Below are 23858 nucleotides of genomic sequence, written 5' to 3'. Positions count from 1 at the left end.
TGGAATGTTAATGGACTGGGGGACAGGATAAAACGGGGGGTGGTCCTGCAGTTCCTAAAACGAATTTCACCAGATATAGTCTTTCTGCAGGAAACACACCTCATTGGAAACTCCTTTCGTGCCATGAACAGACGGGGCTATCGCCTTATGGCCCACTCGGGCTTCACGTCTGGTTCGAGGGTTGTGGGCATTATGGCTAAGACCTCGCTCCCGTTGGAAGTTGATGAGGTGCTCCATGATGACAGGGGACGATACACGGTTCTGGTGGGTAGATTGGAGGGTAGAGTGATTGTTTTCGTTTCTGTTTATGTCCCGCCAGGGTTGCAAACGACTACTTTTGCGGATCTGGGGCGCCTCCTCCTTGGCCTTCCGGAGGGGATTCTAGTGGTTGGGGGGGATTTTAACGCTGTGGTTTCCGGGACTGAGGATCGTCACCCTCCTAGGGATCTCCCCCGTGCCCAAGCGTGGTTGTCCGGCCTCTTGGATACCTTGGGGCTGGTGGATTGTTGGCGGTTGAAACATCCTACGCAGATACAGTACACCTTTCATTCCGGGGCTCATGGCAGTCTTTCGAGACTTGATTATGTCCTGATGCCAGCGGTACAGGCGGGGCGGGCTGGGGAGGTACGACATTTGGCGCGGGGTATTTCAGACCACTCCCCGCTCCTGTTGCACTTCGACATTGTCCCGAGGGGGGAGGGGAGGGTGGCCCCGATTAATCCCTGGTACCTGCGTGACCCCACAATTCGCACAGATTTGGTTAAATCCCCTAAGCGATATTTTGAAGACAATGTGGGGTCTGTGTCGTCCGCGGTTTCTCTGTGGGAGGCGTTTAAGACGGTACTCCGGGGGGAGGCCCTGTCCCTTATTTCCCATTCCCGGAGGCGCGAGCGGGAGGAGGTGACCCGTATTGAAACTGAGATAACCGAGTTGGAGGGTGATTTGGAGTGTGGGGTGACGGACGACAAATTGCATGCTCTCCGACTCAAGCAGGCGGACTACAAGGCCCTCGTCACGGAGGCAGCCAGGGGCCTCAGTAAAGAGCAACAGGGGAGACTGTATGATGTGGGTGATAAGGCTGGTAAACTGATTGCGTGGCTGGATAAAAAGGAGAGAGCGAGTCGAGTTGTCCCGTCGATTGAGAAATTGGATGGTGTGTGTGTCACTGAACCAGGAGAAATTGTTGATTGCTTTGCAGAATATTTCCGTGGGGTGTACTCCCCGGTATCTTCCCGCTCGGAAGAGGATTCCCATGCCCTGCTTAAAGACATTGCGCTGCCTTCCCTTTCGGAGGAGGATAAAGTGTTGTTGGACGCGACCTCAACATCTGAGGAGATTGCCCTCGCCATACGTTCGGTCGCCTCCGGCAAGGCCATGGGCCCTAATGGCCTTCCCATCGAATTGTACAAACTACGACCGGATACGCTGGCGCCGCATCTCCGTGCTATGTTCCTCGCGGCCCGCTCGGCGGGTTCCCTCCCGCTGGACCAGCGTCTGGCCACTATCGTGGTTATTCATAAGGAGGGGAGGCCGCGGGATCGGGTCACGTCTTACAGGCCCATTTCGCTGTTGAATGCGGAACCCAAAATTCTCGCCAAGGTGCTGGCTAATCGGCTGGTTGGCGTGGTGTGCGATCTGATTCACCAGGACCAGTCCGGCTTTATCCCTCATCGCAACACCGCGCTCAACCTGCGGCGTTTGCATGGGGTGCTCGCGCGGGTCCCGTTCATACGAGAGCCGGCCATTTTGGCGTCCCTGGACGCCACTATGGCGTTCGACACGCTTGAGTGGCCATATATTTGGGCGACGCTGGCTAAGTTTGGTTTTGGCCCGGGATTTATTGGTTGGGTGAAACTGTTATACTCCGGACCGCTGGCGCAGGTGGCGGTGAACGGTAGAGTGTCGGCTCCGTTTGAGCTGGGCAGGGGCACGCGGCAGGGCTGCCCGCTATCGCCGCTCCTCTTCGCGCTTGCCTTGGAGCCCCTGGCGGAGTGGCTGCGGTGGCACCCTTCTATCCGTGGTCTCCGATGGACCCCCGAGTATGAGGATCGCGTATCCCTTTACGCTGATGATATTCTCTTATACCTTGCTTCCCCGTGTAAATCGCTGATTGTACTTGTGGATGTTTTGCATTCATTTGGCTGCAACTCCGGCTTAGTCATCAACTGGGCTAAATCCTGTGTGTATGTCCTTTCCGGGGAGGCTCCTATCCTTCCGCGGGGTTGTCCTATCCAGATCGCTCCGCAGGGATTTAAGTACCTGGGTATCTTCATTACCCTGGACGCTGAGGCCCGATATAAACAGAACTTGCTCCCCCCCCTCCAGCGCCTGAAGGAGGACGTGGCGCGTTGGAGGCGCTTGCCGCTCTCACCGCTCGGCCGTGCGGCATTGTTTAAGATGATGCCACTGCCACGTTTCCTATACGCTTTACAGAACACGATGGACGTTGTCCCGGCGCGCTACTTTCGCGAGGTGGAGAAAATGCAGCAACGCCTGTTCTGGGAGGGTAGGCCGCGTATCGCCCTTGCGAAGCTGACGCTCCCGTGGTACGACGGGGGGGTCGCCCTCCCAGACATCAAACGATATTACTGGGCCTCCCAGCTGGCTGCTATAAACCACGGCCTTTATGGGCCCGCTCTTAACCCGGCCTTTGAAATGGATAAACTATTACTGCCGGGTGGCGACTATAATCGGGCGCTTTATTCTAGATCGCTCGACGCACGTCTGACGGGCCCTACGCGGGTCGCGGTACGGGTGTGGCACGCGGCAAACTCGGCGATGGGGGGGAGGGATCGGTTGACCCGGGCGACGCCGCTGTATGCATCTGAGCGGCTGGGCTCTCTGTGGACCTCGAAGGGCTTTGAGAAGTGGGACATGATAGGCATCAGCAAGGTGGGGGATCTCTGGACGAGGGGGGGATTCAAAACGTTCGATGTGCTGCAGACTGAATTCCAGTTGCAGGACAGGGAGTACTTTCGATATATCCAGGTCCGTCACGTGCTGTGCTCCGTATTCCCGGATGTTGCCTCCATCCCGGAGTATTCCCCTCTGGAGGATAGAGTGCTAGATGGGCATGTACCGGACGGCACGATTTCATTGATTTACAAAAAGCTCATCAACGATCGCTCGGGACTGCTGACTAGCCTTCGTGAGGTGTGGGTGGCCGATGGATCGGAGCTGGATGACGAGGATTGGGTGTCTGCGGTGGCCTCCCCGAAAGAGGTGGCCATACCGGCTCGCCTTCGCTTCGTCCAGCTCAAGATACTCCATAGGGTCTATGTTACGGGGCCGGGTCTGATGCGTATGGGATATGCCGTGGATGGGTTGTGTAAGCGTGGGTGTGGTTCTTTAGGGACCTTCCTCCATATTTTGTGGGAATGCCCGGAGGTGGCGCGATTCTGGCGTGATGTGCACGCGGTGTTGCAGGCGGTCACGCATGTGACGCTGCTTCCCGAGGCGAGGAGATGTCTGCTAAATGTGTGGGAGCCGACTGACTACTCAGTGCCGCAGACGTGGTGGGTGACTCTGGGATATATGGTGGCCAAGCGTGACATTGCCCAATTGTGGGGTTCCCAGAGGTTGCCAACGGTCTCGGCGTGGAAGGACAACATGGATTGGTGTATGTTTCGGGAAAAGGTAGTGTATGTTGCGAGAGGTAAGCCTGGGAAATGGGTGAAAGTGTGGGGCCCCTGGAACACCTACCGTGGCGGAATTTGTACCCCGCCGCTGACGCCTGATCTGGCACTGGCCCCGTCTCCTTAGTCTGCTTGTCACCTTGGTTCTGGGCTTTGAGTCCACTTTGTCTCCTATCCCCCCCGCTATTCCTGTGGATCGGTAGGGTCCTCCCCAGGGGAGCTCATACTGTTGCTTTGACTTTTGGCTGCCTTGTGGATTTGTTTGTTGTTTCTTATATAAAAATGGAACCGCCATGTGGGGGGTCCGGACGGTGTGGCCGCCAACGCTTCTTTCAACTCCTGTGACCTCTCTCACGCTGCAGCGACTGTTTACTGACTGTATTCTATGCTCATACTGTTTACTAGCGGCCGGCCCGAAGGTTGTAGGCCCATCTTTGTATATCTTTTGAATTCTGTAATAAAGGTTTCAAAAAAAAAAACGGCCGGTGCTCCCACCCGATGAGACCCGGCCCACTTAAAGTCCTGAATTTCCCTATTTGTTTTTTTCAGCCTTGATACGAAAAGGCTGGTCCTGCCGACAGCAAAACACTGCCAGGTTGCAACACTACACTCACTTCCTCTGGAGAGTCAAATACCTAAAGGGAGTAACTTGGTTATTTAAACTGGGGGGCGGGGGGGGCGGCCATAGAGCTGGTGCATTGTGAGACACCTGTGGTAAACCGCAATATTCACTTCAGATTCTGTCCCGGATCCACCGACTGCCCACGCGCCCCAAGACGTCACACGCCACTCTTCTGACGCAGAAGTGAGAGTGAAGTGAGAGGGCAGTCTGTCAACTGGAGCGGAGTCTGCTTTCTATTTTCTTTAAAATGCTTTGTGGTCGCCACTGCGTAAAACAGATACATTATTAGACAAGAAAAAATATAGTTGGTAAATACAGTACGGGAAGTTTAGAAATAGAAAATAGGTACACGCAGTGACCTGGTTTCTCAGCACAATGAGTCATGCGTCCTCTGTTACACTCTTCCTCTGGGGACAGGGCTATTGTTGCAACAGGTACTGCTTACTGCTGTTCATCTCAAGCTCCTATTACAATGTAATAAATTAATCGCTATAAAGCTGTCTCTACCCACACAAGGACATATTTTTCAGATTTTTTTTTGCTAAAGGCACAAAATGGCCATCATTTAAATTAATGGATATGTGTGCACCTTGGATTGCTAATTGATTCTGTTTCCCAAAGCCCCAGTGCTGAATTAGTGTTTGAAAATCGGCTGTCTAATTTCATCCTGGTAAAATGTGGGCTTTCTGTGGGCAGCAAATGTGACATAAGTGGGGTGCTTATGGGACAAGCAGGGTGGTTAATAAAGGCCCTTGCAGCTCAGAGTGGCCCCCAACCATTCAAAGGGCCCCCACTCGGCCCCACGCCAATGGATATCTGTGAGATATGGGATTCTGGGGGGAGGGGGGTCCCTCGATCGCATTTTACATGGGGGGGCATTTAGCATTATGTCACTAGGGACAAGAGTGTGGGCCATATTTATCAAACATTCATGAAAAGCAACGCAGCAAGCTACCGTGCTGCACTGCGCTGCGTGAAAGGGAGAGGGTAGGGATGTGCCGTATTTACCATTATACAGTGCAATCCTGTCCTTTCTTAGCACTTGCGCACTTTTGGCAGCCTAGCGCCAATGCAGACACCCTCGCATCATGTTTGCAAGGGTACCTGCATTGGCATTGGGATTTTCCTCTTTCTAAGGGCCAGATGTATCAAACAGTTTTACCCATTCTGTGTCTATAGGAAAATGTGTTCGAACATCTGGCCCTAATTGTGCTGCTGCAGAATGCAGCACACTGAGAAAGAGGAAACAACGAGGAGAAATACAAATATTTTTCATTGTTGCACCTCAGGTAGGGAAGTGTGTAATTCTGACGCATTTCCAGGGCCATCAATGTTGGTAAATCTGGGAATGTGTCGGAATACATGGGTGGATGATTTGGAACATACATGCTACCCCCTTGGCACGCCTCCCTGCCACAGATAAACGCAAGGCAGTGATTTGCGCTGCCTTGCGTAACTCTAGATTTATCAAGTCACTCAGGGCCACGCAAGGTGGCCTTGAATGGCTTGATAAATCTCATTTAGGTTTGCATCGCCCTTGTGTCCTATTGCGTGCCACAAGGGTGACCTAAAACCTTGATAAATATGCCCCTCTGTAGATTGTGGAATAAGTCAAATGATTGTGTGTGGTATGAGACAAGTGTGTGTGGATTATGTGAATGAGTGAGTGTATGAGACACATGTTCGAGGCTTACTGAAACGATTGTGCTTTGTATGTTAAAAGACTACAGCATTGATGAAATGAGTGTGAGTGTGACGTGGCATATGTGAGTGTCTGGCATATGTGAAACTAGTTTGAGGTCATCCTATATGTAAATCTTTATTTCAAGCATATCGCTTCCACGTTTAGACCACAGCATGTTTTTTGTCTTTTTTTCTCTATTTATTTTAGTGGGGTATGCTTTGCCAAAGATCGTTTTATTTCAAAACAATTGTCAGCTCCAGAACACACAAGGGATCAACTGTCGGCCCTCTCACTCGGCATGTAATATCCCCATCACTTTAAAAGGAAGAGGACAGCTATAATTGTGTTTTTTTTTTAGAAATTCTTTTAATTCAAAATTTCCCAGAAGGGTAACGCCAACATAGACATAATAACATCATCTGAACATCCCTCCCCCTCACCTGCCAGTCAACTAAGCCAGATGTAAGAACAACTCGTCTCAGATCTCCCTCACGGCCCTGGGGAGCCAGTTATAACTGTTATTGTTTTTGTGAACACAATGCAGAAACTGATATCTTATGTCAGTGGACAGTGTATCACACTTTTGTATAGCATATGATACCATCCCAACTCAAAGGGCATTCCATATCCTGAACCAACTTTATCTACAGGGTGACTGCGCTAATGTCCATTTTGATGCCACAGTTTGCTTGCCGCCAAAAACATCTACGCTTCTCTCACCCGATTAGAGAATGGTGGATGATCTGCTAATTCACAACCCATCAAGGACCACCATTAGTGCTGTGGCCAAGTTAAAACCAATGATAAGTTTAATCAGGGGCGGCTCCTCCGTTGTGGCGGAGGAGCGTTGCCCCACTGCCCAGAGCCAGCAGAATAAATAAAATGATAATAACACCATGTTATTATCTTTTTATTTATTGCTGTCTCAGCCAGGCAATGAGTGAAGGGCCGGGCATGGCAGGGAGTAGTAGTGTGCACTTATAAGTGCGAATGTCAGATTGGCCGGCCGTCTTAGGCATGCGCACTTATGTCTCTCCAACCCAGCTGTGTTGCACAACTGAGTTGGAGAAAAGCCACAGGTTTCCAGGCACTGTCTGAGCGGCAAACAAGGCCACTCACACCCATCCTGGGGCTGCCCTCATGCTCAGGCCTATAACTCGAGTTCAAGGCCTTTAACAACTGGTACAGCCCTCGGAAGCGGGCTGCAAGGCTATAATAAGTGCTTCACAAGCAGAGTTTGTGGGCAACTCCATCTCCTCCTGCCTATCTTCTCCCTATCTGGGGTTGGCACATCGCTCCATTGTGCTGTGATGTGATACCATGACTCCTGTCTTTGTTTTACAAACCCATGATGTCAGGTACTTCAGTGCAATTGTTTTCATTAGCAGTAAATCAGGAATACTACTCATGGGCTACACTGAAGTGTTAAATGAAAACCCAAGACTGAATTTATGTTGCCCTGCGGATATTAATTGATGTAATAACCCTATCACTGCAAAATGCAGACAAAGTTGTCACTGTGCAAAGGCCTGGCAGCTCTAAGGCAAGGCTGATCGGTATCTTTACCTACTTGCCTGGATCTGTACATTCAAGGGGATGTACAAGCTGGTGCAGACTCCTGCGGTTGGGTGGTGAGCCAAATCGAGTAGCGCGCCAGATGCTAATATGAGCAGAAAATTAAGCTTCTACACATTTTTACCTTTGTGTGGCACACTGAATGATTGCCAACATGTAGTAGTGTGCAAGATAAATGAAATTGTATGCTCATAATAAATTTGGCTTGTCTCTTTAGTCACAAAGCTTAGTGTTCTTGTGTGTCCTTTTATCAAATTGAAATTAAAATAGGACATATTAAAAACTAAGACATTTTTACTGAGTATGTTTTGCGACTGAACACAACGTGGCAATTTTGTATGTGTTCCAAGGCACGATTAGTCAGCCGCCACTTTCAGAAAGTAATTTAATTTACGCAGACGTTACTGTGTGTAAAACTTGCATTTAATTAACTTGTATGCCTCGTTGTCTGTGCTTTTTAAGTTGGTGAGCTGTGTCAACTAAGTATTTCTCTGCCCCTCGGTCATTGCAAAATTGTAGTCCTCCTTCCATGTTTTTGGAATGTCCCAATTTTTGTTATTCAAAATTTTTCAAAATTTGGTCACCAAACTCCTTGGTAATCTCGAAGCAAGCTCTTGGACTACTGCTGCTGTGACAGCTCACCACTGCTAGCGGCCACCCAGTGCACATAAGGGGCATCTGGCCTTCTTGATTGCGCTTCTAACCATGCCTACCACAGTGGCGGCTGGCATCTACAGGGAGGGGAGGGCGGGCACAAATAAAATTAAAAAATAAAGACTGAACATGTCATCCACTCCTCTTTCGTCGATTGCAGGCAGCAGAAAACTCCCTTGACCAATCCTAGCATTGATCACATGCTGTTAACCAGTATGAGTTTATAGAAACAAGGGAACCCAATTGTAGTGGTCAGGGAACTTGGGTAGTAATTCGTTATAATTACAAACGTCCCTGAAAGGGAAGATACACAGAAAGAACAATAAATATAAACCTGAAATCAGTGCTAAATTAAGGCTGTCCAGCTGGACAGAGGCATTTTAATAATGTTTCGAATCACAAAAGCAAGAATAAAGTGGGACACAATCCTGTGTCCAACACAACACATATAACACAAAACAAAAATGAACAAAATTCACAGAATGCTCAGCAGGACAAAAAGGCTTGTAAATTATATATGAAATTAAACAAGCAAACAATAAGTAGCAACAACGTTACACATTAATAATTATTTCAATTGTGTTTACAATGTGTATATAATGTCGACAACGTTTCGATCCCGTAAAACCAATACTGGGATCATCATCAGGACGTAAAGTTTCAATGCCTGAGAGAAAAATTGCCTTTAAAACAGTTTGAAGAGGTAGAAAAGACAAGAAGAAACAGTAAATAGATCATTTAGAATGGTCGAACACAACCTCTAAAACATAGAGTAATAGGTGGTAAAACTTCCATTCAGACGTTGTGTGCTAGGTGTCAAAAAGATGCACATGCTAGGTGAAAAACATATAATGGCGGAGAACTCAACTTGTAATACGGAACAAGGCCTTAAGTGTTACGGCGAGCCAGTCAAGAAGTGAGGTATGTGGGAATACTATGAGTGACCACGGTAATTGGCGAGCTATACATAAAGTGCTGGAGCATCATGAATGGCTGGAGGCTAGCTGATCTCCTGAGAGAAGCGTTGCTTACCGTGCGGGATGGCATAAGGCAAGCAGTCCGGTAAACAATGTTATGCCAGGAAATGGAATAAATCGGTCGCACATGGGCAAAACCGAGTGGTGTCACACGGGCGTAATGGCGCTGGTGAGAAAGGGGAGAAATTAGTACAGTATTTGGTGTAGTACCATTTGTACGTAGGGTATGTCTTACCATATAAACGCAAAGGCAATCAATGTAGGGATGACCATGTCCCAGGAAGGGACAGCAGTGTAGGGGAAGGCACGATGACCTGTAGAGATGAGAGAAGGCGAGACTGTGTCAGGGCTGCGGGAGCAAGCGCGTGAGAGAAAGTAAGCCAACCACTGTAAGGCATACCTAGAATTCGAAAATTGCAGAAGCGAACAACAGTTAATTATTAATTTAATATATAATAAAAATAACTATTACGTACCACCCAAGCTATTCTTATAGCTTTGGGGGCCTGAAATAGTCCGAACTGTCACACTGGTAAGAGAGTATTGGTTAGTAGGTGTGTTGTTGCTATCATTGGCAGCATAGCAGGGGCAATGTGTGGTGTAAGCTGCAGTGGCATCCCGACAAAAGCCCTGGCACTAATGTTTTTTACAAATTAAGCACAGCAGCAAGGTGACTTGCTGCACTGCACTGCGTGATAATGTCGTAAATCTACCCCTATATAGGAACCATAGATGGAGAATGGAGATTAGTTCACAGCTCTCACCACAGAAAAAAGTCTTCCTCAGTTCACTAGGCATGGAAGGTTAGAAGGGTATCGATCACTTTCCAGGTTTGATTCCTCCAGCTCAGGGTCGGACTGGGAACAGAAACCGGCCCTGGCAAACTGCTCAGCCGGCCCCCCACTGGGACGAGGGGGAGTGCAGCTGAGCAGTTTGCGAGGGCCGGTATCGGGCGATTTTGTTACAGGAGGCCGATATTGCCGACCCCCGGTAACAAAACCGGCCCCCACGGGCCCAAAACCGGCCCCCACCCTAGCGGCCTACCGGGGAAACGCCCGGTGCCCGCTATGGCCTGTCCGGCCCTGCTCCAGCTAGGCTATGTGCCAGGGATTATGCCGTTTTTGCAGAACCTTTGGACAGGTTGAATCGCCCCTTTACATCATTTTGTCATGGAAAGCATCAGCTTCCACACGCAGCGATAAATGGATAACGAACCCGTGGATTAGCATGTTGGTGCTCTCAGCGTTCTTACAGCTGAGTGTGATATTGTTGACCGTGTTGACGTACGTATCTAGGATCAAGTTATTATTGTCCCACACGTGATTCTATGATTTGTGTTCCATGCCCTATGTTGTGTGATCAGGTGAGCCGTTTGCCTGGCACTCAGCTGTTTGTGTGTGGTCTCCCTCTGAAATAAACGAATAGATTTACCGAATCTTTCAAAAAGAATTCATTATATTTGAATAATTAAAACTATTACAATTGAAGAACAAATAGTCTATTAACAGTTCATCAATAATAAAACTAACATTTTGACATACACAAATATAAATACTATAAAAGTGTATCACTTGATTTGGAAACTGCTAAAAGTTTTTTTTTATTTTTTTGTTACAGCCTGAAAATATTTATCAGCCTGACCTAATTCTGAAATATTCCCAGTATTTTTAGCAACATTTTAGTGCATCTGTGCATCTTATTCTGTTGGTGACAAAAATCTTTTTAATGTATATTTGCCATTCTTGCTTAACCCCTGGGCAACAGCAAAGTAAGGGGAGCATTGATTTATTTTTATAATCACACAATCTACATCTTAAATCGGCGAATGGGTGACTGATTGGACCAAGAAGATCTTAGGTCTGTTACGGGAAACACTATAAAACACATTCTTATTATATTTAGTCACACTGTATTTTTTGTATGGCTCTGTTAAATAATATTGAGCCGACATTATATTGCTAGAGTCCGTAGTGTACCTGGCATTTCTTATGGTAGTTAGCACCATGACGTTTATGGTGCAGCTAAACTGAATGGTCTGAGATTTTATTTCAGATTTAAAAACCGGCCTTGTTGCATTTTCTCTCCAGATGGAGTCTGACTTTAAATTATGAATAGCTTCTGTTAAATAAACTGACCAGAGATTATTGGCATGGCAACCGATTTCAAATATTGATTTAATTACATTTTTCAGAGTATCTGTTCTTGCATTCTTAACCAGATGACAGTACTTCAAATAATTGGCTTTACAGACTGTGGGGCATATTTACTAGAAACTGGTGGAGCGAGGTGTTACATCAGATTTGGTAACGCCGCACTGTCAGTTTAATAAACGCAGTTTACAAGAATGCAGCGCACCCCTACGTTTCCCCTAGTGCTGGTGCTAAAGAAGATGCCTAGCGCCAGTGCAGACACCCTTGCGCCATGTTGTAAGGGTGTCTGCGCTGCAGGGGTGATTGTTTATGTGTAGGAAGGGACACCTTCCTGCACATAAACAATCTTTACAGGCAATTTGATGTTTCTATGTGTGCTGCAAAGAGCAAAATATGAGGAGAAATGTGAGAAGCTGGCCTGGTATATGATGTCCACTAATGAAAGTGGGCACCTTGCACCAGTCCAAACAACCCTTATGGTGATTTAAGAGGTCTCAGACAGTCTTAGAAAGCTATTCAAATGGGAGCTGTGGAAAGCAAGCTTCAGGTTTAGTCTTGAAGGAGTGTAAAGCAGCTTGTTTTACCAGAATGCAATCTTATAGTATAGATTAAATGAAAGAAGAACCACACAGTAGTTATAAAAATATGTATTTATTATATAACACTATCTAGTACGTTACAGTATCTCCCACATGGAGATAGACAAAAAACACACAATACTTTAGTAAATAAATGGAAGTAATTAGCACTAATACACAGCGGGCTCCAGGAGGGACCAAACCATGTAGAAAGTGGTATAAGAACCACGACTCGAGTCCGGACAATGTTGAGAGGACGTAGAAATGCTGGGACCCCAAGGAACCAAACAAGGTGAGCAGATGGGGACCCCACGGAGTGAGTGTGTAGTGTATGAACACGATTGCGTGCTCCGTACAAGTCTATGTGCAAGTCGCGGTTGGATTTTTAAAGATTAGGGACCCTTCCCAGTGGACTCTGAAGAAACCATGTGGAAGACAGAAGGTTGGAGAGCCACCCCACCCGTGGATACCGAAGTGCCGAAGTTACCTATCCCAGGGAAGTCGGGTGCATAGGTGTGAAGTGGTGTCAGAAACCACAGTCTAACCCAATGGAGGACTTCAGGAAGGTGCCGTGCTGGAAGAGGAGAAAGTGTCAGTCGGAATCCAAATGTGGATTCTTGAAGAGGAGTACCTGAAAGCAGAGGAGAAGTGTCTATATCACTCGGGAGTGACTAGGAGACTTGGAAGACGAATGCCCTCCGATGTCGGGTGCTTCAGGATAGTTGACGGTGACCTTGACTCTGTAGCTGTGGGAACCAGGCGACACTGAGGACAACCAAGAGCCTGATACGAGCTGTCCCACAAAGGATGTCGAGAGCTGAGGGGTCAGTGTCCGGCTGGAGCACCAACAAGCCTTGGCAAATGCCACCCATGAAGGAAGTCAAGAAAGTGTACAGTTTGGACCAGCAAAGTCCAGGAGACTCACCACAAGCAGGGGGACTCAAGGCAGGCCCCAAGCAATCAGGGGAGCCCAAGGAAAACAATGAGGCCGGAGGCACAGGAGTCGTGAGAAGACCTCGAGCAGCTTTACAAAACAGGCCACGGAGCACACGTAGTGATGTGGTTGAAGATCTTTGCAGGAGAAGTTGCAAGAGGTTGGGGCTACTTGGAGTCCAGTGCACTTGCTGCAGAATTTCCAACAATCATTTGCACTTGCAAACGTACGGTGTGCACAGGGGTTTGGGTATTGCAGCCCCCACGAGGGGGCTGCCCCCACGAGTCTCAAACTGAATGAGAGGGCAGCTCGGGCTGCGACGGATGTAGAAACCCACCTCGTATGTTGTTGAACCCTTCTGAGTCCGTCAGAGCTCGGGATCAGCAGACCGGTTAGCAGTGTTGCGGTGCCTGTGAATGCAGGAGAGGGACTCCTTCACTTCAAGGGAGATTATCTTCAGGTGTCCTGGATGCTCCACAGGTCCTGCACGGATTCTGTATGGTGCACAGACACAGATGATGCAGCAGACTGAGAATGAGACGAAGTCAGGCCAAAACGAAGTCAAGCGTGCCCAGACGGTCAAAGTGCAGTGGTTTCAGTTCTGAATCTTGTCCAAGCCGAATATAGGGACCTACACCCAGGTAAACCCTTAAGTACCCCAAGGAGAGGTTTGGAAAGATTCAGGGGACCCTCCCAGGGGAGCGTCTGGACAGGAGGGAGGTTACTCCCATGCCCTTTGTCCAGTTTCACGCCAGAGCGGGAGCCAACGGCTCCCAGTACAGGTTTGAACTGAACTATGCACAGGGACACCAAATGGTGCCCCTCATGCAGACTTTCAGGTGCTGGCAAGCGCACAGTTCTAACAAACTAAATCCTAAATACCAATCTTGGCTCAGCAGTAGGAGGGCGAAATGTGTTTCTGGTCGGCAGCAACTATTTTGTGCTGTCTGGGGCTAGAAGGTTGGTACCGGGAACACCAAGAGCCCCACAGAGGGCTCTCCTGGTGGGTGTAATCATACCTCCCACACCGGTAATGGTGTGGGGGTATGATTCGAACATGTTTGACACCAAACATGATAGGGTTCGTTGCAGCAGTTTTTGAGATGGTCATCGCGTGGTCACATAATGCCCCTCTATATAGTATATGGCTGCTTCACTGACAACCTGGGAGAATGGACTCCATAGGCTATAGGGGCATTCTGCTCATGCAGGGTCACCCTCTCACTTAGAACCAAGCACCCTGCCTTCAGGATTGTAAAGGCCTGCTATAGGGGTGACTTATAGGTTTTAAGTGCAGTGACCCTTAGATATAGTAAATCTATATCTGTTGTAAGTGGTGCATGCACCAACTTACACAGGCTGCACTGCAAGCCTGTAGTTCCATTTTGCATGGTCTCTCATGGGTGGCATAATACATGCTGCAGCCAATGGGAGACCTCTGGGGTACCTTTGCCCTGGGTGCCATATACTATGGACTGACAAGGGTACCCCAGTATCCAATCTGGGGTGTACCTAAGTACATAACGTAACAGTTTAGGGAGAAAGCAGATAGACTGGGGTCCTGATTAGCAGGATCCCAGTCAAACTATTCAAAACACAGCTTAGTGCCAGGCAAAAAGTGGGGGTACCCATGCAGAAGGATCCTACCTTCCTACAAGAAATGAAACATTTCTCCTCGTATCGCCTGCTTAAGAACAGGTATTACCTGGTGATATGTTTGGTGCCGCCCATACCTTGTAAATAAGGTGCAGCGTAAAAAAACAATGGGTGCTGCTGCAGAACATCCATTGCACGTCCCTTTCATGCTAAGTGCTGCGTGAATAGGGGCATTATTTACAAGGCAGGGTTAAGCCACGCTAAGTGGTTTATTGCCGCTTTGTAAATGAGGCGAAGGAATTAACGTCACCAGAATGTCAAAAAAAAGTGCCATTCTGGTGGGGTTAACTCCTTGTAAATATGCCCCTATATCTTGTTGAAGTAAGCTAAATTTAAGATCCATACAGCCACTCACACAACCACTCACACACTGATACAGACAGTCACAAAGTCACTCAGATGACATATGTTAGAAACAGTATCACCCATTAGTAGTACAGAAGGAATAGTAATTTAACTTATGCTGTAGCTTAGTACATATCTTTAAGTCTCAGAAACATTTACGAACACTTGCACTGACTGGATGATGTCATCAGTGAAGTCATTAGTGATGTCACTGACCATGTCATGAGTGATGTAATATATGAGCTCATAAGCAGTGCATTGTGGGGTTGTTGTTATAGTTAGCTCAGGTAACCATAACTGCTAAATTTCACTGGTTTTGCATGAGTGAAACCTGAGCCTAATTATAATGTACCTGTAACCTTTGGATTTTTCAGTGAATTTCTAAGGTTTTTTTAAAATTCTATTTCCTAGCTATAACTTCCCTCTAACCTTTGTTTTTTAGTGAATTTTAAAGGTTTTAAAAATGTTATTTCCTAACATCAACCTGTAACCTCTGAAAGTGGGTGCATGAGTGGCTGTATTGGTTGATGAGTGGGGTGTGAGTGGCTGTATGGGTCTGTGAGTGGGTGTGTGTGTGGCTGAGGGGGTGTGTGAGTAGCTGTATAGGTGTATGAGCGGGTGCGTGACTAGCTGTGTGAGCGTGTGACCGTTTTGTGAGTGGCTGCATGGATCTGTAAGTGGATGTGTGAGTGGCTGTATGGATCTGTAAGTGGGTGTGTAAGTGGCTGTATGGGCATGTGAGTGGATGTGCAAGTCATTTTCTAAGTGTGTGAGTGGCTCTATGGGTCTGTGAGTGGTGATGTGGTTGTGTGACTGGCTGTATGGGTCTGTGAGTGGGTGTGTTAGTGGTTTTGTGGATGTGTGAGTGGCTGTATTTCTGTGTAAGTATATGTGAGAGTGGCTGAAAGGGTGTGTAAATGGGAGTCTGAGTGTCTGTGTAGGTTTGTCAGTAGCTATGTGAGTGACTGGGCAAGAATGGAACCTCACCTGCCCGTTTATCAAGAGTCCACAGATTCACACACAATGTCTATCCAACTGGAGTACTCTCTACTGGTTAATTAGTAAGTGCTACCTCATTGTATAAATGTCTAGTGCATATTCTACATTACAGCTGCATAATGGTACACAAGGAAATATCTCCAGTGACCTTGTATGCATGTCATTTCGGCAATGTGATTGTTCCTCGAGCAACTTGATCCACAAATCTCTGATAACATGAATCCTTGTCTAGAGAAGAGGACACGACTACACCAAACAAGGGTACTTCCTGCTAACTATATGAAGTAGGTGATTGTTTGTTTGGTGGAGATGTCCTCAAATTGCCTCTACATCATGCATGCATCACCGAAACCAGTGGGGAACGTTCTTGGAGGTCTTTTGGTAAGCTGCCATTAACATAGGTAAAGGAGGGAAGACCTTTGGATACTACTAAGAAAAATGGGGAGGGCCAAACGGGCAGACCCTGCAGATGATTTGGGGATTTGCATACTCAGGGTAATTAAAACAGAGAACCTTGGACTCTGCTCTCAAGATAATAAAAAAACACTTGTCACTACAGATCAGATTGCACTCCAATAGATCAACAATGCATTCATCGGAGGAGGAGCCAAGATGGCGACCGGGACGGCAGCGTAGATTCCCGGCTCCGTGAACCTCCGCATCCCGCACGGATATCCTGCATGAGATCCTTATTCTGCGCTATGAGATCGTGTTTGTAAATGAAAGTGGCAACCGATCGTGTGACTCCGAGGTTTCTGGCTGCCGTACCGCCGGAGAAATCAGCGGTTGAACTTTGCGGCCCGTGCGGCCCCGGAGCCGGGACCTCGAGTGGATGCCTTGGCCGGGTGGCAGTTTAACAACAGCGGCCTGTGGTGATTGGGTGGAGTCGGTCCGCCGGAGTGGTGCTGCCCTCGGCCTGCATTTTGCTGTAGTCGCTCCCCCTGCTGAGCGTTGCGGACCGAGGACACGCCCGGGGGAGCAATTCTCGGATTCTGTGGTGTTTGCCCCTGCCTTTGACGGTGAGCTGCCCGGACGCCGTCCCTAGCTCGCCCTGATCCTTGCGGGCTGCTCCCGGCTTTTCGCGGGAGCTGGTCCGTGGCGGAGACGACTGTTGCCCGTGACCGCGCAACGGCTGAATTTGTGCCTGCCCCAGGATCCCTGTCTTCAGCGACGTGGACCTCGAGGCGCTTGTCCCGGGGTCCTGGCCCCAATACGAGTCGGGCCTTCTCAGCGGCCATTTTGTTGCTATGCAGCCTACCATCCTGTCCACTGGGTCGCAGCAGGATTGGGGGTGTGTGACTTTTGGGAGTGTGGCAGAGCGATCAGAGAGAGCTGCTCTGGGGTACGGTGACCTCCTGGAGGCCCTTGGTGCCCTTCATTTCTCCTTGGCTCATGGCGCCGGGGTCCTGGGGAGGAAGCTAGATGGGGTGGCATCGGCGTTGGGACAGTGGCGGCATGCTGGTCCACAGGTACACAGTGGCTTCCCACACTGCACACAGGAGGAAGATGTTGCGGCCCCCCCTGCGATTAGTGCACAGCAGGACACTCCGGACAGTATGCTACCGTGTGGTCGGCTAACTGTGGGCTTGATCTGTTCCGGAGGTATTGGACCTGAGTGGAAGATGGTGGTCTTGTCCCGTGCACGGTCTCCGGCGACCCAGGGACAATTCCAGCAACGTGTGTCTCCTTTGGCTGATTCAGCCTGTCTGGACCTTGTGTGCAGTGCAGATCCTGGGGCAGCACTGGAAAAGACGCCCCTCCATGATGCGGTCTGTGCTGGTACTCAGAGACTTCCACCCCACCTGTGTGCGTCGCTTCCCGGTTGTTTTTGGACACTCCTGTACCTTGGAACATCGGACATGGTGCTGGGTCGAGGGGCAGGCATGGGCAGAATCGCAAAGAGTGGTCAAGGCTGAGGCTGATCCTTCGGGGGTGGTCACCTAGTAGACGGGCGGACTCATGGTTGCGTGCTCTCATGGTTATTCGCATAGTTGGTGCATAATGTTCCCCATTCCCCCCCCTTTTTTGATATGATCGACTTGGTGCTGCTTATTGTTTGCTGTGGGGAGACTTCACCGTGCGGGAGGGAGAAGCCGGGGGTATGTTTTGAAGGCCCTCCTCCAGTTTATTATACTCTCTCCGCCCCCCCGTCCGGTGGGGTTCTTTCTTACTCCTTTTTTCCCTGTTTCTTCTATATTTCGGGTCTAGTTCCAGGGCGACAGGCACACTGCTGGGGGGTGGGGCCATACTCATTCGCAGAGGTGCAGGGTGGGGGGTTGGGGGAGGGGACTCTTTAGTCTTTATCTCTTTTTCCATGGCCTCCTTTTTCTTCTCTGTTTCTTCTTGTTTTCCTTTTTCTGGGATCAGCGCGGTACATTTCCCTTATTGTGAATCGTTGCCTCTTCATGTGTGCCACAGTTTCCGGGGTGTTCGCTGGGCGTTAGGTATTGGGGTCTGCAGGCGCAACTGTTTTTGATATTCTTCCCCATCCGGACTTTCCCGTGTCTGCGCCATTGATTCAATATATTGCTGCTTATTGCTTACGTCTCTTATCCTTGCCCCTTATCGCTGTTGGGAAATTGTTTGGCACCTGATCCTACTGTTTTGTCTTATCATAAAATGAAAAACCCTTTTTCTCCTGGTGTCCTACCTGCGCGGCTCATTGGCCGGACTATATTGGATTGAAGATTTTGCTCTCCGAAGTGCCGCCTGTGTTTACATTTGCTTTTATTGTTCTGATTACTTAGCGGCCGGCCCCGGGGGGTTGTAGGCCCATACGTGTAAATGATTGAAACGTCAATAAAGGTTTTTCAAAAAAAAAAAATAATAAAAAAAAAAAAAACAATGCATTCATCTCCATTTAGGATTTCAGATTGTTTTTCAACGTGGAATACGAGAGGAAACACACTTGCTTTGCCTTCGTCAAGTCCAAGAAGATAGGATTATTTGTGCTTTACAGAAGTGGAGCTTCAACTGGGGCACCTGCTGTGTTAATATTTGTAAGTACTTCCTGTTGAGGTTTAATTTCTGGGAAATGAGCTTCAGGGCCAGAACAGAACCTCACCTGTCCATTTATCCAACTAGAGTTCACAGATTTGCGCAAAATATCTACCCAACTTTCTACTGGTTAATTAGTAAGTGCTACCTTGTTGGGTAAATGTCTAGTGCGTATTCTACACTACAGATGCATAATGGACCGTGAGGAAATGTATCCAGTAACCTTGTGTGCGTTTCGGCAATGTGATCGTTCGTCGTGCATCTTTATACAGATTTCAGTGATAACATGAATCCTTCTATAGAGAAAACAACGAGACTACAAAGAGGTAAATCTCCACCAAACAAGGGGCCTTCCTCTTAACTAGAAGTTTTAGTTGTTGGGTGTTACCAGGGTTCGCACACAATTGGTCAGGGCCCAATTTGGATTGTGGCACAAACCAAAACAGTGGTTTCACCCAGATACCACCTGTTCCAAAGTATTAGAGTTAGTGATTGGTTCTGTGCTTTGTTTCTTGTTCCTGTAATTTATAGGGTGAAAGAATCCCCCAATCTTGTATTGGATGCCATACAAACAACCAAGGGTTGAATCTTTGTTTGCAGTAGTATTTTTATTTAAAGACAAGTGTAGAAAACAGGGGAACAGCTGACACGTGTTTCGCCCACAGGCCAGCAGGCCAGGGCTTTTTCAAGGCAGATCAGTCTCTTAAGGTTGATTGTATTAATACATTGGTAATCCAGAAAAATCGAGGATGCGTCTTCTGTACTGCGCGTAAGATGCGGTCTGATGATTTAGTAAGTGTATGACTGTCTATATAAGTGAGTGATTAAACATGTCTTACTAATGCATGGGTTAGTGTCTGATCTGTGTGAATGTTTGTATCAGTCTGTCGATTGGTGTGTAAGTGGCTGCATGGGTTGGTAAGTAGCTACATGAGTGTCGATATGGGTTTATTATTGGTTGTCTGAGTACTAGTATGGGTGCCTGAGTGTCTATGTGAGTGGGTGGGGAGTGTGTGATGTGTTATTACTTCAGCCAACCAGGTCGCTAGAATCTTGGCATAGATTTTGCCATCTGAATTTAAAAGCAATATGGGCCGGTATGAGCCTGGTTGATCCGCCGGTTTATCTTTTTTTTTTTAAACAATAATGCTAGCCTCATCCCATGTTAGGGGGGCCACTCCTGCTTGGGCCTGTTGAAAGGTGACTAACATATCGGTTTTTAATACTCCAAAGAAAGTGTTATAAACTTCCAATGGAAGTTTGTCAGGCCCTGCCGCTTTCCCCAAAGCTAAGCTATTAATAGCTCTTTCCAGCTCCTCCATAGGGATAGGGGGCTTCTAGCAGCTCTGCATCTTGTGTGTCCAAGTTTTTACAACAGTTCTGCAGCAGGGATTCCCCAGCATGTGAATCATAACCCTCCCCGGTATACAGTACCTCATAAAAATCATGAAACACCTTTAAAATCCCAACGTCGGTTTCTACTATATTGCCCCTAGAGTCTACCACTGAGCTAATCTTCTTAGCCGCCTCTTTAGATCTTAACCTCTGTGCCAAACAACGTCCAGTTGCCTCCCCAAATTCATAGTTTAGTTTCCTATTAATAGACTGTTTCTTAGCTATCTCTTTGCTCCAATGCAGATTTATTTTGGCTTTGCCCCGAGCTACTTCCTTTTGCAGGGCCGTAATCTCCTGACCCGCATGTATCCCCTGCATGAGTTTTTCTTCAGCTACCGTAAGGCTTGCATATAACTCCTGTAATACCACCCGCATTTATTTTTGTTTATATAGGCCGAAGCTAAGAGTCTCCCCCCTAAAACCCGCTTTAAAAGCATCCCATACACACCCAATCCCTGCTGTATTGCGGTTTATGAAAAAAAATTGCTCAACCCATATCTGCATATATGCCACATAACTTTCATCCAATAATAACTTCCTATCGAATGAAAAAGATCGCAATTTGGTTCCAGTACTAGGCATACAAAGCTTCAACACTTAGGTGCCGATTCCGATCCGGGTAAAAATTTTTGCGTACGACTCGTATCCGTATATTTTCACGTACGAATCGTACATGTACCGTACAAACTGCGAAGTACGATTCGTACGTGAAAAATACATACGAATTGCGTCGGGAAAATGGTCCGAGAGGGAGCCGTACATTTTTACGTCCAAATAGCGTCTGGAAAAGTGTCCGATAGGGAGCCGGACATTGCATATGTGCAAATCGTAAAACCGAAGTCCGAGCGTGCAAGTACGATCCGTACCGCCCTTCCGAATGCACAACCGCATGTAAAAGGCCCCGTACGGAGCGAACGCTGTAGCACACATGTACACGGGTAAACTTGTGCCCGGATACGAGTCGTACAGCCCCCCCTCACCCCGCACATGTCAGCACTGTACCCCCCTCCGCACCGTACCCCAACACCGTAGCACAGCCCCGCACCTGTACGCACCGTACCCCAACACGGTAGCACAGCCCCGCACCTGTACGCACCGTACCCCCACCCCCGTATGTACGCGCCGTACCCCCAGCCCCTGTATGTACGCGCCGTACCCCCACCCCCGGGCTGGGGGTACGGCGCGTACATACGGGGGCTGGGGGTACGGCACGTACATACGGAGTGGGGGTACGGTGCGTACATATGGGGGGCTGGGGGTACAGCGCATACATACGGGGGGCTGGGTGTACGGCGCGTGCATATGGGGGTGGGGGTACGGCGCGTACATACGGGACTGGGGGTACGGCGCGTACATACGTGGGGGTGGGGGTACGGCGCGTACATACGGGGGGCTGGGGGTATGGCACGTACATACGGGGGTGGGGGTATGGCGCGTACATATGGGGGTGGGGGTACGGCGCGTACATACGGGGGTGGGGGTATGGTGCGTACATACGGGGGGCTGGGGGTACGGCGTGTACATACGGGGGCTGGGGGTACGGCGCATACATATGGGGGTGTGGGTACGGCACGTACATACGGGGCTGGGGGTATGGCGCGTACATACGGGGGGCTGGGGGTACGGCGCATACATACGGGGCTGGGGGTACGGCGCCTACATACGGGGCTGGGGGTACGGCGCGTACATACGGGGCTGGGTGTACAGCGCGTACATACGGGGGGCTGGGGGTACGGCACGTACATATGGGGCTGGGGGTACGGCGCATACATACGGGGGGCTGGGGGTACGGCGCATACATACGGGGGGCTGGGGGTACGGCGCATACATACGGGGTGGGGGTACGGCGTGTACATACGGGGCTGGGGGTACGGCACGTACATACGGGGGGGCTGGGGGTACGGCGCGTACCGGGCCCTCTTTTCCTCATGCATCGCGGCGTACTTAGCTTTTCCGGCACTTTTTGGCTCCCGTAAAAATATAGCCGTGCGGAGTGCTGTGTGTACGAATCGTACTTGCTGGTCCGTAAAACGCTGCCTGACTCCGTGCAGACGTCGCGTACGCGCTGTTAAGGATCGGAATTGTATGTATTTTTTAGCCGGTCGGTGTTTTGTACGACTCGTACGGAAATGGTATTTCTGTACGAATCGTACTTGCGGGTTTGTAAGGTGGTTTTCCCGGGTACGAGTCGGACGGAGAATACGCTCTGTACGACCATTCGTACCCGGGTTTTACAGGATCGGAATCGGCACCTAAGGGTCCATGGTCTGAGGACACCCGTGGGTACACCTGTATTTTGGCTCCCGAGAGCAGAAGACCCGATAAGAAGAAATAATCAAGTCTTACTAATTTCTTATGCGGATAGGAGTAAAAAGTATACCCTAGATCCATACCTCTTAGAGTAGCCCAGGCATCCACCAGTAAAGACTGTAGGGCCTTAAATACCCTTGGTTTCCTCCCTTTGTAAAGCTTACTGTCATCTTGTAGCGCATCAGGCTCAAGATGAATATTTAGGTCACCACATACAATTAATGGTGTAGGCCATAATGCCAATTCCACACTTAACCCTTCAATTATGAGGGCCTCGTCAAAATTTGAACCATATATAGAGCATATCGTATAGATCTGGCCTCCAATCCTACACTCCACTATAGCCCACCTCCCTTGTTTATCTGCCAATGCCCTTCCTGTCTCTTGTATATGATTCTTCGCCAAAATTGCTACTCCCCGTATAGTGGTGGATTGTTTAGTTCAGACTAATACTGTCAGGCCTAATTCCGCCAATATTTTCCTTTTGGCCCATGGGATATGGGTTTCCTGTAACATATCAGGTCAGTCTGTAGCGCCCGCAACTCATTCGCGACACGTTGCCTTTAATTATAATCATTCAAACCGCTTACATTCAGGGAGCAGAACCGAATAGCACCAATTATACCTCTATCCCCCATCTATCTTCCCTGTATCTTTATGCTCAAATACTGTGTGCCTAAAACCATTGAATTTCATGTTTTTCTTAATCGAACCATCATGGATTATTTTTACTAATACCACCCCCACCCCCGGCCCCCGCCCCCACCAACCCCATCGATGACCCCCCCCCTCACCCATACACGGTTCCAGCCGGAGCCGTGTCCCACCCCCTCCCATGCCCAAACTAGAGGTTTGGAGACACAAGGTCTCCGAGATGGATCGAGCTTCTCATTCCCCGGACCCCCCTGCCCCATACCATGTTTTAACCACAAGAGTATTCACTACCCACCACCTTGCATCCTAGCCCCAATGCAACACCAGCTCAAGAACCGGAATATTGATACATGATAATACAATCAATGCCTAAATAGCATACAAACAAAAAGGGGCTCCAAATAATGTCACATAATGTCAGCTAATATCAGAGAATATCCTTAGCCCTTCCTTATTTTCCCCTTGCCTTTATAAGGATTGTAAATACTCTTTAGCAGCAAATTCCGCTGTAATGAACCACATATGTTCATTGTATATAGTTTTGAGTTTAGCTGGGTTCAGCAAAAAGGTTTGTGCCCCTTTATCACGAAATGGTGTAATGAGTTGGCGTAATTGCCATCTTTTCTCAACAGTGAGAGGGCAGTTATCAGGGCGCACAAATAACTCAATCCCCTTCCCGCTTTTCTTTCTGTC

Source organism: Triturus cristatus, chromosome 8 (genome assembly GCF_964204655.1).
Source record: "Triturus cristatus chromosome 8, aTriCri1.1, whole genome shotgun sequence".
NCBI classification, from domain to species: Eukaryota; Metazoa; Chordata; class Amphibia; order Caudata; family Salamandridae; genus Triturus; species Triturus cristatus.
This window is presented reverse-complemented; position numbering follows the sequence as displayed.